Here is a 16,693-nt window from a genome sequence, read left to right as displayed (position 1 = left end):
GAAGATTTGTTCCTTGTCTTTGACAGACAATTCGAATATACAAAAAAAAAATTCCTTTCTCCAGTGGCCATTTTGGACCATTGTTCACTTTTTAAAAATAAAGGTTCATTTTTTAAAGACAAAGTCCATTTTTTCACAAGTCTTCAGAGTTAGTCCGTGAATGTTGCATCATCACACTTCCGATGTGCGTGACAAGTTACACAATGAGTAGTCCTCACTCCACTAAATAAACAGTAACTCCATACAGTTACACAATGAGTAATCCTTACACTGCTAAATAAACTGTAATTCCAAACTGTTACACAGCGAGTATCCTCACTCTGTTAAATAAACAGTAATTCCATGGTTACACAGTGAGTAGCCTCACCCTGCTAAATAAACTGTAACTCCATGCAGTTACACAGAGAGGCATCCTCACACGGCTAAATAAACACTAACCACATACAGTTTCTGCAAGGAACCCTACCCTGCTAAATAAAAAGTAACGCCCTATGGTCAGACAACTAGTAATCCTTAACTTGCCAAACAATTTTAAATTTCATACTTATATTCAACTGATTACCTACGTTTCTAGCTTCTGATTGTCTGCAGAATGGAGCATCAAGGAGATTTCATTTTACTCCATTAAGAACAAATATAAGGTGGAAAATTGACCTTTTTCCCCGCCAGGAGAGCTGCTCTCGCCATACAAGAGCAGGTGAGGCAAAAGCCTTCGTGTACAGCGACAGATCACCATCTTGGCTGGAGAATAGGTGTACAGAGGGAAAGTGAAGACAGAGGGAAAAACTAAGAATTATGAGAAGAGCCTTGATAATTGCTGTTATTTCAATAATTTTAGCAACCAGAGCTGGAAAACTGTTGTGTCTGACATAATACAAAGACCTGCCACCCTAAGGATTAATTTGGGAAGCTTTATGCACAGTCCAGCTGAAGCAATCTGCCAAACCCAGTGTGGGAGCTTTGTCAACTTGCTCAATATTTCAAAGATGATTTGCTACCTTGAACATTTGCAGTAGTAACAATATAGAAAATGCCAGCACATCAATTTGCTCTACTTGAAGTTAATGTTCGGCCTCAGATTGCAAAGAAAGTCCAGTAAAGGTTATAATAAAGTTTGAAAAACCCATCAGCATGAATGCTGGTTCATAATGCATTTGATCCATTACAGATGGAAAAGAAACATTCAGCTAATTAACTTTTAAGATTCCAAGTTCTTCATGCATTGACAGGAAAAATCATTATAGAGGGATGCCACTACACTGGAGTGTCATTGCAGAGGATCTTGTTATCGTGGAATATTACAGTGGGAGACTAAAAATCATAAGCTACAGAACACAAGTACATGAATATAATTATTTTAAAGTTATCCAATTGGACTAAGCAAGCCCTGTCAAAATTGTGTTTCCCTTTGAGAGATTCAATGTCAAAATGTGTTCAATTCACTGTGAATACTCACAGTTCACCACTTATGCAAAGAAGAATCTCAAAATCCATGAGGATCTGGACAAATAGGTACCCCAGTGGAGCTCACAGGGGTCACAAAATTGGACCCAAAACATCATAGGCCCAACTCCTAGTGTGTCACCAACTGAGTGTGCTGCAGGCCAAGTATTCTGGGCAAGTTGTGTAGCCTGCTGAAAACAGGAGACAGAATTTCTATCACAAAATTGGATGCAAACCGCCCTGACCAAAACAACAATAACTTGCAGATATGGAACACCTTTACTGTAGTAAATGTCCCAAGATGCTTCACAGACAACAACATTTGACACCCGAGGCACTTAAGGAGATATTAGACAGATGACCAAAATCTTGGTCGAAGAGGTAGGTTTTAAGGAGCATCTTAAAGGAGAAAAGAGAGGCAGAAAGGTTTAGGGAGGAGATTGCAGAGCTTAGTGCCTAGACAGCTGAAGGCACAGCCACCAATGATGGAGTGATAAAAATCCGAGATGTTCAAGAGGCTGGAATTAGAGGAGCGCAGACACCTCGGAGGGTTGTGGAGCTAGAGGAGGTTACAGAGATAGGAATGGGCAAGGCCATGGAGAGATTTAGAAACAAGGAAGAGAATTTTAAAATCGAGACATTGCTTAACTGGGAGCCAATGTAGGTCAGTGAGCACAGAGGTGATGGGTGAGTGGGATTTGCTGCGAATTAAGACATGGTGGGGTGGGGGAGGTGGGCAATCAGGGCCTGCTGGTGTTGTGGAGGTGGGTGGGGGTTGCGGCAAGGGTGGAAATCGGGGGCTGGTGGTGGGGGGGATTGTGGCCTGGTGGTAGTGGGGGTATTGGGGCCTGGAGGATGGTGGGGTGGGGGGGGGGGAGTTTGGAGGCCTCAAAGCCATTGGGGGGGGTGGAACCCGATCATGGAAGCTCCTCAGGAAGGCCCCTGGATCCAGAGGGGTCAGCTGAGGAAACCGCCGGGTTCCATGCGCCTCAGGAAACCCAGCTGGCAGCTGTTAAATTTCAAAAGATATATGACAATGAATCTTGTAGCCTCATTATCATATTTAAAATTGTAGTTCACCTAGTTGGATCAGGTTGGCTGGCCACCCAAGTGGTAGGTTGCAGGCAGGTTTGGGTCAGGAAACAGATTTTTGAAACTTTATAACACCCCCACTCGTCCCAGACACAGCTGTTTTCTTCGATTAAAATTCAGCCCAATCACTTTGGTCTTCCTAAAATTTAATTGGAGAAAATTACTACCTATCCAGTACTGGATGTCAAACAGGGTCTGACAATTTATAGATAGTGAAGGAGTCAAGAGAGGTGGTGGTGAGGTAGAGCTGGTGTCAGTATATATGTGAAAACTGGCGCTGTGTAAGAAGCGACTTGATTGAAACATATAAGATCCTGAGGGGTCTTGACAGGGTGGATGTGGAAAGGATGTTTCCCCTTGTGGGAGAATCTAGAACTAGGGATAATTGTTTAAAAATAAGGGGTCGCCCATTTACGACAGAGATTAGGAGAAATATTTTCTCTCAGAGGGTCGTGAGTCATTGGAATTCTCTTCCTCAATAGGCGGTGGAAGCAGAGTCTTTGAATATTTTAGGCAGAGGTAGATAGATTTTTGAAAAGCAAGGGGATGAAAGGTTATCGGGGTAGGTGGAAATGTGAAGTAATCAATTCAACCATGAATTTATTGAATGGCGGAGCAGGCTCAAGGGGCCGAGTGGCCTACTCCTGCTCTGAATTCTTATGTTCGTATATGTCCAATAATAAAATATTGTTAAACACGTTCAACCATTTGATTTCTCATGAAAGCTACTGAAGCAGTCAGTGCCCCCATGCAGTAAGACCTGCAGAACATTCAGGCTTGGGCTGATAAGTGTCATTCATGCCACACAAGTGCCAGGCAATGACCATCTCCAACAAGAGAGAATGCAACCATCTCCCCTTGATGTTCAATGGTTATACTACCGCTGAATCTCCCACCGTCAGCATCCTAGGGGTTATCATTGACCAGACAGTTAACTGGACCAGTCACATAAATACTGTGGCTGCAAGAGCAGGCTTGGAATTCTGTGGTGAGTAACTCACCTCCTGACTCCCTAAAGCCTGTCCATCATCTACAAGGCACAAGGCAGGATTGTGATGGAATACGCTCCACCTGCCTGGATGAGTACATCTCCAACAGCACTCAAGAAGCTCGACACCATCCAGGAAAAAGCAATCCACTTGATCAGCACCCCATCTACCACCTTAAACATTTATTCCCTCCACCACCGGCGCACAGTGGCAGCAGTGTGTACCATCTACAAGATGCACTGCACCAACTCGCCAAAGATCCTTCGACAGCACTTTCCAAACCCGTGCCCTCTACCACCTAAAAGGACAAGGGCAGCAGATGCATGGGAACACCACCACCTGCAAGATCCCCTCCATGCTGACTTGGAACTATATCACTGTTCCTTCACTGTCACTGGGTCAAAAACCTGGAACTCCCTTCCAAACTGCACTGTGGGTGTACCTACACCAGATGGACTGCAGCAGTTCAAGAAGATGGCTCACCATCACCTTCTCAAGGGCAATTCGGGATGAGCAATAAAAGCTTGCCTTACCAGTGATGCTCACATTCCAGGAATGAATTTTAAAAAAGACATTATGATATCAAAAGCCCAAGTTTGCTCCAGGGGAAAGTCAGATGTCAGAATATGCTAAATACAAGAATTTTATTTGAAAGCACGAAATCATTTGTTAAACTGTACGCATTGCAATTCATAAACTATTATCCGATACATTAGTGACTGGTCTGTTCATCAATGTTAGTCTCTGTATTAACCACCTCATCTCTAATTTAGCATTAATCGCTAAGAACAGGAAAATCTAATGTATCCAAAGATGGGAATATATATTGGCCCTGAGAGAAATTATTAAATGGGCACTGTCTTTGTCAAATCCTTTGACAGACACGTTTTGTTTTCAGAAGGAGAAGACCCATCCATCATTTTGTTTTATGAATGTCATAAGCAAGTAGCACAGTGCAGATTTTCAACATGATTTGTGTTATTATTTTTTGTATTAGTATGTTGCTTTTTGTCAAAGGTTCTTCCATCATAATAATGCATGCATTTCTATAGCACCTCATCATACCAAAATATCTTAATGCTCTACATATAGGGCGGCACAGTGGCGCAGTGGTTAGCACCGCAGCCTCACAGCTCCAGCGACCCGGGTTCAATTCTGGGTACTGCCTGTGTGGAGTTTGCAAGTTCTCCCTGTGTCTGCGTGGGTTTCCTCTGGGTGCTCCGGTTTCCTCCCACATGCCAAAGACTTGCAGGTTGATAGGTTACTTGGCCATTATAAATTGCCCCTAGTACAGGTAGGTGGTAGGGAAATATAGGGATAGGTGGGGATGTGGTAGGAATATGGGATTAGTGTAGGATTAGTATAAATGGGTGGTTGATGGTCGGCACAGACTCGGTGGGCCGAAGGGCCTGTTTCAGTGCTGTATCTCTAAACTAAACTAAAATGATTTACTTTATTGTTGTTATGTATATAAACACAGCACCCATTTTGCACCAGCAAAGCTCCACATACAGCGTAGATATGAATGACCAGTTGAACACCTTTTTACATGTTTGTGATAACTGTGGGAGGATTGTGGATCAGGACATTATGAGATCTGCCTGGTATATAACACTCCCTCAGTGGTTAACCCAGCAGATCAGATCAAATTAGTTTAAGTCAGCTTTAAATAATGTGATTTCAACATTTGATTCGGATTTACTGTATCTTTGGAAAAGAGCTTTATTGTCTTGGTGACCAGAGGGTTGTTACTATACAAAACTGTTTAGAAAGATTCACTTTTCCTTAGGGTCATGTGGCCCAGTTGGTTTCTCTCATTTGATGTTATTGCCTGTATTCATAAGTTAATTGTATTAGATTGCTACATGGGCCCTCAAATTTCGAGGACTGGAGAGCCAGAAAGCAAAGATTGCCACTCACAGAATCACGGGTCAGGAATCTGGGGTGCAACCTGGTTCTACTGGGTTTGCCCCTTTAAATTCTGGTGAATGAGGTGGATCTTCTGCCCACTCAACCATGTCATAAAATTGTGTCTAGGGGAAGTTCTGGGCTTCCCATTCTGCTCATTGGGGCCAAGATTTGTTGAGGCGCAGAAATAGGCATGGGATCGAGATGTGGGATTACCACACACCCATTACTTTCAATGAAGGCAGCAGGCAAACTTTGTGCTGCCTGCTCATGTAAATGATTGCAGCATACAGCCAGCCACATTTTTTTTCCAAAAATATACTTTATTCATAAAATCCATAAAAATGACATTACAAAACAGTTCAAAACAGCAGCAAGTTGACATTCCAGAAAGTGCGAAGGAAATCAGTTTTCATCAATACAGGAGTGAGTTGCCTCACAACCCTTCCATTCCATTTTATATGCCAAAACGATATTTGGTATGCAGCCCGAGGGGTTTTCCATGGGTCCAGCCCCTCAGTTCACTATAGCGGGAGGACCTTACACAGTGGTCTTTCCCCATTGAGCCTTTGCGGTGGCTGCCCCAGGCTTTAGTGCGTCCCTCAGCATGAAGTCCTGGATCTTGGAATGTGCCAGTCTGCAACACTTGGTCGTGGGCAACTCTTTGCACTGGAAGACCAGCAAGTTTCGGGCAGACCAAAGAGCACCTTTCACCGAATTGATGGTCCTCCAGCAGCGGTTGATGTTTATCTGACACTGCATGTAATTTAGAGAATAGCTCAGAGGCGGGATCTGTATGTGGTAAGACACCGGGCATGAGTGACCTGGATCCAGGGCAGGGCAAAAAGGTAGCATAGATGCCAGCTCCCCATAGGGCATGGTCGGACAAGATTTCTGCTGCAGAGGACTCAAATGAGGACTTTAATAGAGTGACCTACAGAAAAATGTTGGTAGATAAGCACTTGGTGCATTGACAGGTCTGCCAGAAAGTCTGTGGTCAATGTCAAGGTGCATGGAAGAGTCTGGCACCAATCTTGCAGAGAGCTTTGTGCAGAGCTTGGAGCCCATTCTTTCCAGCATGGAAGTGATGGCCAATTACATAAGAACACTTACGGGCCCAACCATGATGCAGTGTCTGAAGACCGATGTTGTAGCTTCCATTGCACAAGCCAAAGCTACATAATATCTGAGTGCTGCAGTGGAATCTCAGACTGAAGTCGTGCAAGGTCATCTTGCTTCCATATATGTTCAGACTGCTGCCATCATGGCAGTGAATACAACAAGAACATATATTTATATAGCTCCTTTAGTGTAATAAAACTTCCCAAGGCACTTCACGGGAGCATTATAAAACAAAATGTGACAACAAGCTTCATAAGGAGATATTGGGTCAGATGACCAAAAGTTTGGTCACGGAGGTAGGTTTCAAAGAATGTCATAAAGGAAGTGAGGTCCTGAGACAGAGAGGTGTAGGGAGGGAATTCCAGGGCCTAGACAACTGAAGGAATGGCTGCCAGTGGTGGAGTGATTAAAATCGGGATGCTCAAGAGGCCAGAATTAGATGAGAACATATATCTTGGAGGGTTGACGGGCTGGAGGAGACTACAGTGATAGGTAAGGCTATGGAGGGATTTGAAAACAAGGATGAGAATTTTAAAATCAAGACGTTGCTTGACTGGGAGTGTCGTTAATGTTCATGTGAAAAGTAACGTGCTTTTGGATGATGTGGCTGAGGGGCAGCATGTGGATGAGACATAGGAGGGAGTCAAGGATAGATCCTTGGGGGACACCAGACATAACAGTGCAGGAGCAGGAAGGGAATCCATTGAAAGTGATACTCAAGATACAATTAGATAAATAAGAATAGAACCAGGTGAGAACAGTCTCACCCAGCTGGATAACAGTGGAGATGTGTTGGAGGAGGATGGTGTGGTCAACTGTGTCAAAGGCTGCAGACAGGTCAAGAAGGGCGAGGAGCAAAAATTTACCTTTGTCAAGGTCACATGGGAGGTCATTTGTGACTTTGATAAGAGTTGTTTCGGTACTATGGCCAGGTTGGGGGAAACCTGATTGGAGGAATTCAAACATGGAGTTCCAGGAAAGGTGGGCACAGATTTTGGATGTAACAACATGTTCAAAGACTTTGGAGAGGAAAGGGAGGTTGGAGATGGGGCGGTAGTCTGCAAGGAATCTGGGGTCAAGGGTTGTTTTTTAGAGAAGAGGGGTGATGACAGCAGATTTAAAGGAGAGAGGGACAACACCTGAAGAAAAAGAGAACTGTTATGACCTGAAACGTTAACTCTGCTTCTCTCTCCACAGATGCTGCCAGACTGCAGAATATTTCCAGCATCTCTTGTTTTTATTTCAGATTTCCAGCATCTGCAGTATTTTGCTTTCATTTTAGTGTTTAATTCACTGCCACTTCTCTTCCGGAAATGCCTACCTTGAAGAAGTTCTGCTGTTCTCTCCGACGGGATTTTCATTTGTCTAAAACCTATTACATTTCTAACCTTTGCCAGTTCCGATGACAGGTCACTAACCTGATACGTGAACTCTGCTTCTCTCTCCACAGATGCTGTCAGACTTGCTGAGTATTTCCAGCACTTTCTGCTTTTATTTCAGATTTCCAGCATCTGCAGTATTTTGCTTTTATTATAGAACTGTTAACGATATCAGCTAACTTGGGGAGCAGGAGGGGAAGTTGGGTGGTCAGCAGTTTAGTCGGAACAGAGTCGAGGGAGCAGGAGGTGGGTCTCCTCGATAAGATATGCTCGGAGAAGGCATGAGGGGAGATAGGAGATAAACTAAAGAAAGATGCAAGTTCAGGGCTAATGCAGTGGGAGGAATTACAGGAAGTTTTTCCAGGTGGGCTATTGGAAGGGAGGAATACGGCAGAGGCAGCTAATTGGATAGTCTAGATGTTAGTGACAAACAAGTCCATGAGCTCCTCACACTTAATGTTGGAGATGAGGGTGGAGGGGAGAGGGGTTTAAGAAGATGGTCTGCAATAGAGAAAAGAAGCCGGGGGTTATCTTTGCATTCCAAGATGATCCTAGAATAGTGAGCAGTTTTAGCAGATGAGAGCCGATAGTGTTTTATGCGGTCCATGGTGGTGGATGGCTATACAAGTTGTCTGCCATATGGCCACGGTGAGAGAGAGTAATGGTTTAATGGGGCGAGGGCATCAAAGGCTTAAAGCATTCAAATGGCCTTGCAGGATCTCGCAGCAGTCCAGCAATTTGTCCTCCAACAGGTTATAGGATTGCTGATGCTGGGGAGTGGAATTGGCTTTGTGGAGCACAAACCTGTTGCCACTGCGCCAGTGTCCTTGCTGTTGTCTATCAGCTGCCATCTGGACTGCTGTAGTTCATGCTGAGGCAGTCTGAAGCTGGGCCTTCTAAGCCCAGAGTTGCTCGACATCATCCTGTCAGGCAATCTGCAGTCTCCCCTCGTGAAAGCCTTCCACCAGCCATGCTGCAGCCACTGGGGTAGCACTGTGTAGGAGCACTGGGTTGGCACTTGCAAGACAGGCACCAAGGGAATGCACAAGGGTGATTAGTTGACTTTTGTATGGAATATTGGATGGTTTGTTGAATAAAGTTGGTTTGGAATGTTTGGTTGTGGTGGTGTTTATTTCAACATTGCGGCCAAGAGGATACTGTGATGGTCAGTAGCAGAGGGAAGGTAAGATGTGGAGCTATTGCTGAATGGGGAATTGGAGATTGTGTTCACTGGTACCACAGTCAGCTGATCTGATTAAGGACAGCCCAGCCAGAAAGAGGAATTGTTGGTTGCCTCCTTCCTTCCTCCTCCTTCTCCTCCTCCTCCTCCTTTTCTTCCTCCTCCTCCACTCCTCACTGTATACCTGGTGGCAAGAAGTGGGCCCTTATGATGGCGAGTTTATGCAGGATGCAATAGACCAAGAGGAATTGTGACATGTGCTCTGGAGAATAGTGCAGTGCTTCTCCAGAGTGGTCCAGCTAGCAGAAACATTGCTTAAGCACCCCAATGGTCTGCTCAATGCCATTTTGTGTGGCGGTATGGCTCTCATTATATTCATCTGTTCATGTGTGCATGGGTTGCACACCCGAGCCATGAGCCAGGTGTGCATTAGATAACTTTTGTCGCGCAGTAGTCACCCTCTGGTCTCTTGTTGCGCTTCAACTGCTGATGGTACTGGTGAAAAATAATGGCAGCATAACTGCTGCCAGGATACTGGGCATTTTTAGGGATCATTTCTGTAGTTATTTTCTAGAGAAATGTGTTTTGAGAGTGTTTGGTCTCACTAACCATGAGGAGAATTTACATTGTTCTCTTTTGAGCAGGAAACAGGCAGTGAGTGTTGCTTTTGGCATCTGCACTCTCCCATTGATGAGTGTTTTTTCTCTCTCTTGTAGGAAGAAGAGGAAGGAAGACAAGCATGGTGCCCAGAGTAATGCCACACAGCAGCTGCATATTGAGTGAGTAGAACCTTCTGTGTTTGCAGTACATCTCTGAATATACATGGGTTGCCCACAATATGGGCTGGATTTTCTTCTCCCGCCGCCATGCCGCACGTGGTGGCCCAGGATAATGAGCTAGTCGGGCTGCCCCCACAATCACGTGGAGGGGGAGGGCTGTCCGATGCCGGTATTGGCATCAGCTGCCTGTGTGCAGCCGCTGGCACCAGTTTTAAAGGGCAGCCAGTCCCTCCGGGTTGTGTAAATTTTTAAAGGGCTACCCTCCCCCCCACCAATGTACCACTGATAAATCTATCACCCCTTCCTCCCCATAACAATTAAATTCAACATTTGCCCTCTCCCCGCCTCCCCCCCCAACAAAACACTTACCTTCAACACTTGACCTTCCCCCCCGCAAACCGATCAAAGTGCAGAGGTCGCCCCTTCCCACCCTCCCCTAAACTAGTCATTTGCATTAGAGCCCGTTCACCACCACCCCCAACCCTACTGCATTAAAAATCATAGGTTCCCCCACTTCCCCACCACAGTGGTGCTTGCTTACCCTGGACGGGAAAGTGAAGGCGCGTGAGTGACTGCCACTGCTCAGAAGATCACAGCCTGAAGGTAAGATTGCTGTCGATTTTATTTAAATGCATTCATTTCATTAATTTAAATATGTTAATCCGGGTCCTATCGCCCAGCGATTGTGTAGCCAATGGCACCCTATACCATAGGGAAGCTCACTATCCCAGTGAAGCCACATGCACTCTCCATCTGCTTCTCTCTGGAAAGAGCGATGCAATGTATTCCTTCCTGTTTGCATGTGAGATGTTTGAGATGTCTCCGTCTCCAGCCTGGAAGGACATCCCAGGCCCCAGACACTCCTTTCAGGTGAAGCAGCGATGTACTTGTACTTCTTTCAATGTAGTATACTGTATTCGCTGCGCACAATGTGGTCTCCTCTACACTGGGGAGACCAAACGCAGACTGGGTGACCACTTTGCGGAACACCTCTGCTCAGTCTGCAAGCAGGACCCCGAGCTTCTGGTTGCTTGCCATTTCAACACTCCCCCCTGCTCTCATGCTCACATCTCTGTCCTGGGATTGCTGCAGTGTTCCAGTGAACATCAATGCAAGCTCGAGGAACAGCATCTCATTTACCGATTAGGCATGCTACAGCCTGCTGGACTGAACATTGAGTTCAATAATTTCAGAGCATGACAGGCCCCCCATTTTACTTTTATTTTTAGTTATTTTTTTCTTTTTCCTTTTTTTATATATATATATTTTTGTGTTTATTTTATTTCATCCAGTTTGTTCAATTTGCTTACCCACTGTTTTTTTTCATGTTTATACTTGCGGCTGTTCAATATTCAGTCCGTTAACACCCTATTTGTACTAATGCTTTGTCTTTCAGCACACCATTAACATATTGTTTGCCTTTAGATCATGACCTTCTGGTCAGCTATTCTTTGACCTTGTCCTATCTACACCTTCTCCTTTGTTATCTCTTGCCCCACCCCCACTTTACTTGCTTATAACCTTTTACATTTCTAATTTTTGCCAGTTCTGAAGAAGGGTCACTGTCCTGAAACGTTAACTCTGTTTCTCTCTCCACAGATGCTGCCAGACCTGCTGAGCATTTCCAGCATTTCTTGTTTTTATTATGGAAGGTCACGAGCACAGTCTCCTTCACAGCCAATGACAGTGCAGCTCTCAAACTCTTCTGAGGCTGCAGGTCTGCCTGCAACAGGTGGCAGGTTTCAGTGAGCACCTCCTTAATGAAGCGGAGATGTTACACACACTGTTCCTCACTGAGGCTGAGGTATGACAATTGCTAAATCCACCCAGGGTGGATATAACCTTCTGATGAGAGTCCTGCTCCCTCTTTGAGCAGCTTGTCCTTCTCTGTGTTACCTCTGCTCATTGTCCCTGTCGTGCTGCAGGCTAAGGGGGTTGCAAACTACAGCACCCATATCAGGGAGCAAGTGGTCTGAGCAGAACCCTTAACGTCAGAGCCAAGGCCTTCACCACATGCCACACCACTCCCTGTAGACCTCAACAATTTTATATGACTGTACAAACTACCAAACACCGACACGAACAGCCTGTACAAATCAATCAGCACCTAACCTGACAGTGGTTGATGAACACTTTAAATAGCACTGGTTGTGGGCTGTCCTTCCAGCTGCTGGACACATGTTTCATTGTGTGAGATTTAGAGAGGGCATTAGCTGATTAACTGGTGTGTTGAGGTTGAAAATGGCACCAATACAGTCAGATCAGCATTAAGCGCTTACTGACATCACAACTTCCTACTCTGTATACTTCTGGTCTACACGCCTAGCGTTGGCGCTGCTGACCTACCCAAAATGGGTTTCGATGCTACCTACACCAGAGTGTGCACATGTAGCACAGATGCCAATTTGGACACAAAACGGCACCCAAGCATCAAAAACACAGGCGCTAGGGAGCTGAATTTTGCAGCCACAATGTCTTTGGTAAGCCTCAGCAGAACTCAAGCTAAGAGCTGGCATAAGTTCCATTGGGGTCTTTTGAGAGGCCACAAAACTTTACTAGACTTATATAGTCTGCAGGGTCAAAGGTTCTGTTGTGAGTGAAGATTTTTTTGGTCAGTTTTTTCTTCAGAGCAGAAGGGTCTGGGGACACCTCAGGCAGACTGGCTGTAGGGAGTTCTATGTTCTATGTTCTATGTCCAGGTAGATCAGTGCAGGTACCACAGAAGCACCCATGCAGGTATGATGCTCCCACCCCTGTCATCCAAATTACATTAGCCTTTGAATTTGTGATGCTGTTTCCAGATTTGGGCTAGGGCAGATGCGGGTTACGCCCTAATACACTTGTGCTGGCAGAGCTGTCCTCCCAGAATTTCAGGGCCATGATGTCTAACTCAATCCTCTTTGAGGTATTGGTGCTTAATGTTAGTGAACCAGGGTAAATAGATGCATACCACAGGGCTGGAGTTTTCTGCACACATGCATCAAGGTATCAGCTTTGGCTCAGTTGGCAGCACTCTCACCTCTAAATCAGAAGGTTGTGGGGTCATGGTCCTACTCCAGAGACTTGACCAGAAAATGTCAGGCCAGTGCAGTTGTGAGGCAGTGTTGGAGGTGCTGTTGTTTGGATGAGACATTAACTTGAGGTTCTGTCTACCCTCTCAGGTGCATGTAATATATCTCATGGCGCTATTCTGAAAAAGATAATTCTGTTCCAATATTTATCATTAAAACAGATTACCTGGTTATTATCATATTGCTGTTTGTGGTAGCTTGCTGTTCGCAAATTGTCTGCTGCGATTCCTGCATTACAATAGTGACTATGCTTCAAAAGTACTTCACTGGATGTGAAGCACTTTGGGACATCCTGATGTCATGAAAGGTGCTATTTAAATGCAAGTTTTTTTTTAAGCATTGCTGGAGGTGGAACCTCAGACTGCTATCGTAACCCTGACCACTTTTGCTGGGTCAGGGTCAATTATACATAAAGGGTGAACTCATTGGTTTGCAGAAGGGATCTTGCCACTTCACAGAAGGAAAATCCAGTGTTGCTGTAGCAGGACACTCACACACAGATGGGGAACGAGTGATATTTACAGACCTGGAACAAAGTAAAAAAAAATTGGGGCCAATGAGCCCACAAAGTGTAAGCTGATGTAAGGAGTGTGTAGGCAAAGGAAGTATGTTCAGAACATACGTCATCTTCCTCCTTGAGTGCCTTCAGTGAATCTCTCATCACTGCACAGTCTGTACTACCACTGCTGTTCTGTTTTAATTCTGGGTCGGCGGCACTGTATTTGAAAGCCAGGGAACTCAGGCAGCTTTCCTCTCCCTTCTCCCACCATTAATTAAATACAGCAGTAGTCATGGAGCAGGTGGCTGAGATCCCTGCTGGGGAGGGAAGAGGAACCAAGAGACAAAAGTGCTACTAATTGGGTCAAGCTGGTTTTTCACCGACCTTTCCCCGATCGGGATCAATGCATAACAGGTCAGCAATTGAAAATCACCTGTTTTACACAGTCATCCAAAGTCAAAATTACCCCATGAGATCAGCTATTATAAGTATAGAAATCTCAGGAGTTTGAACTACATCAGAATACAAGGCAGACCATCTTTGGCTCTACAAAGGAACACAGGCAACATAATCAGTGTCTAACTCATGCAAACCCAACAGTCTGTTTCAATTTTTTATCAATTGTGGCAGTTCCCAGTTACTTAGAAAAGGGAGTTACAAGCCCAAGGCAACATTCAAGCAAAAAATACTTCTTCTATTGGCCAATCACATCTGAACCAGAAGCTTTCTTCTGCTAGTCAAACTGAGGCCTGTGCTATATAAGATATTCTTTATCCGAATTGCCTGGGAGAACATGTAATTATTTTAGATAATTGGGAGTTTAGGCACCTGAGAGAATTTTGCAAGTTAACCTTGCATGCAGGCAGATCATGCAGTGGGTCAGTAGTGAAAGTTCAGATCATAGAGTTCCAGTGTATTAAAAATATAAATCAATCCAGTTTCATAGTGGCGCATTGAATAAATCCATTACTGTAACAATGCAAGTTTTGCAAAAGCATTTCTGGAGAGGCTCATCTGAAGAAAAGAAAAGCTTTTAGATTGATTATCTGCTTTATTAAGCTGTCCAAAAGGAGCCTCATTAGATTATAGATAGATCAGTAGCTCCATGACTGCCAGGGTACTCACCTTGCAAAGTGGCATCAGAATCCTTCATTGCTCCTTTAGCATTCTACACATACCCTACATATCGATGTCCGTTTCTGCAGCTCATCCGGTCACACTGCAGTTTTAATTATTCAAACTTCAAATTCATTTTAGTCAGTAAAGGCTGGAAGTGACTCTGGGTGATATTATTGGATGAATTTTTAACTCGCTTGGATGACAGCCCTATGTCCATTAGTTTTGTAGAAATGCTAACTGATCTAAAATAAACAGGTTGATATCTGTGAACAGCAGACAGAAACATACAATACAAATACACCAATGATTCACCTGCTGATGTTACCAAGCAATTTCTTCGTGTAAGTGTATGTCCAGTTATCAGTTTAACATTATGGCTCCAAATCCTTGAAGCTGGAGAGGGAGGCAAACCCCATTATCCCTCAGAAGGACAGGAATTTGCAGTAGAACCCAGTCACACCAAGATTCCACCTCATTTGCTGCAACTTTTAAAAATTTGAGTAAGGGATGGGGCCGTGGGCAGAAGATGCCACATTGTCAAGAAGATCCACTTTGGGAGTTCTTGGTCTAACATAGGAATTCTGCCCATTATGGGCCTCAGTGCACCTCACAAAAGCTAAGAATTGGTTTGAATCCTGCTGAGGACCTTAAAAGACCCCAGATCTTTATTAGGAAAAGGTAATCAATCCCAGACAGGAATGGTTACCTTTCCAATGAAGCCGACTTGCTTCAATGCGAGCAGAAGATCCAAAGAGAAGACCTCCTCTCTACCATCGGAGCAACGTGGCATTCCTGAGACATACCAGCTGGCAGTTTGAGGAAGATGGCACTGATGCACACTGGCAGATATGATTTACCTGCTCCAGCTATCCAAATAATTCCGATCTTGCAATTTGGGATGGGTTTTCCATCTTGGGAGCAAGGAGGTTTCTCTCCACTGCACTTGTGATGGCAGAGTGGATCCCAGAAATTCCGTGATCTAAGGCCGGATTTTAACGCTGGCCGGAGGGGAGCCATCCACCGACTGAAAAGTTGGTGGCGATCCCGCCTCCGGCAGGCCTGGGGATCTAGACTGGATTTTACGGTCCCCATGCCCTTAATTGGTCTTAGGCAGGACATCCACCTCATTTATCAGGCAGCTTTCCTGAGGCCTCAGCCGCCCACCTGCCAACTGTAAAATCCCCATGGCAGTGGGCTGAGGCCCTTAACTGGCCATTAATTTGCCACTTAAGGACCTTGATTGACCTGGGGCGGGTGGGCCATTTCTTACCTCCACCACCCCACATAAAATGGCAGCGGAGGCAGGAGTGGGTCGGGAAGGGCCTTCCGAGCTTCCCACTCCATTTTATGAAACCCCCCCTACCCCACCACCAGCCCACTCTTCAGTATAAATTTCTATGGCATTTATCCCTCAGTTTGATTTATAGCATGAGTTTTTATTTTGTATCAGTATAATGCAATTACATCTCAGGACAAGAGAATCTCCCATGGCATTGCTCATAGGTTCAAGTCTGTGACCATATCATATGCTTTCCCAGCACTAACTCCAAGTACATTTATTCTACTTGGGCCTGTTACTTATAACAGTACTGATAGCTAATGTGTCACAAGAGGCAACAGCCTTGAAATTATGTTATGAGATAATGATATATGATTGCATGACGTCTTCATCTGAAATTCCTCTTCTATTTTGGGAGGAGGACATTAACCAGTTTCAAATAAATAGGTTAACGCTTCCACTAAATTAGCAGACAGGGCAAGTTCAGATGCTATTAAATGTCTGTCGGTTAGTAATCCACATTATAATTTTGAGGCTTATGAGAATGTTTTTCAGTTCTGCCTAATTCAAAGGTATGTGATATGGTGCAGCTCACACTAAAAAGGTTTAGAAATGGCTGGTATAATTTATATGTGTATAGGATCGTGAAATATTAATATAGCATATTATGTATCAGAATAATGTGTGTTATTATGATGATTTTGCAGCAGCAGAAAATCATTTGTGTCAATATAATTTATACTGTTCTAGAATCCTTATGTATAAAATATAAATTATATTGATGATATGCACAAAGGATTGGTAGTATAACATTATTTGTCCCCAGATATATG

The 16,693-nt window shown here is 44.4% G+C and overlaps 1 protein-coding gene and 1 non-coding gene across 2 annotated transcripts in view; one reads left to right on the top strand and one right to left on the bottom strand.

Moving 5' to 3' along the window:
* The window catches only part of nyap2a (neuronal tyrosine-phosphorylated phosphoinositide-3-kinase adaptor 2a), a 165,951-nt gene that overhangs the window by 86,317 nt on the left and 62,941 nt on the right, over positions 1-16,693 (bottom strand). The gene's annotated exons all lie outside the window — the stretch shown is intronic.
* LOC137375519 (small nucleolar RNA U3) lies at positions 9,649-9,857 on the top strand. Its single transcript, XR_010976008.1, has one exon. It is a non-coding gene; the product is annotated as a small nucleolar RNA U3 (small nucleolar RNA).

This window comes from Heterodontus francisci, chromosome 11 (genome assembly GCF_036365525.1).
Source record: "Heterodontus francisci isolate sHetFra1 chromosome 11, sHetFra1.hap1, whole genome shotgun sequence".
Classification (NCBI taxonomy): domain Eukaryota; kingdom Metazoa; phylum Chordata; class Chondrichthyes; order Heterodontiformes; family Heterodontidae; genus Heterodontus; species Heterodontus francisci.
This window is presented reverse-complemented; position numbering and strand designations above follow the sequence as displayed.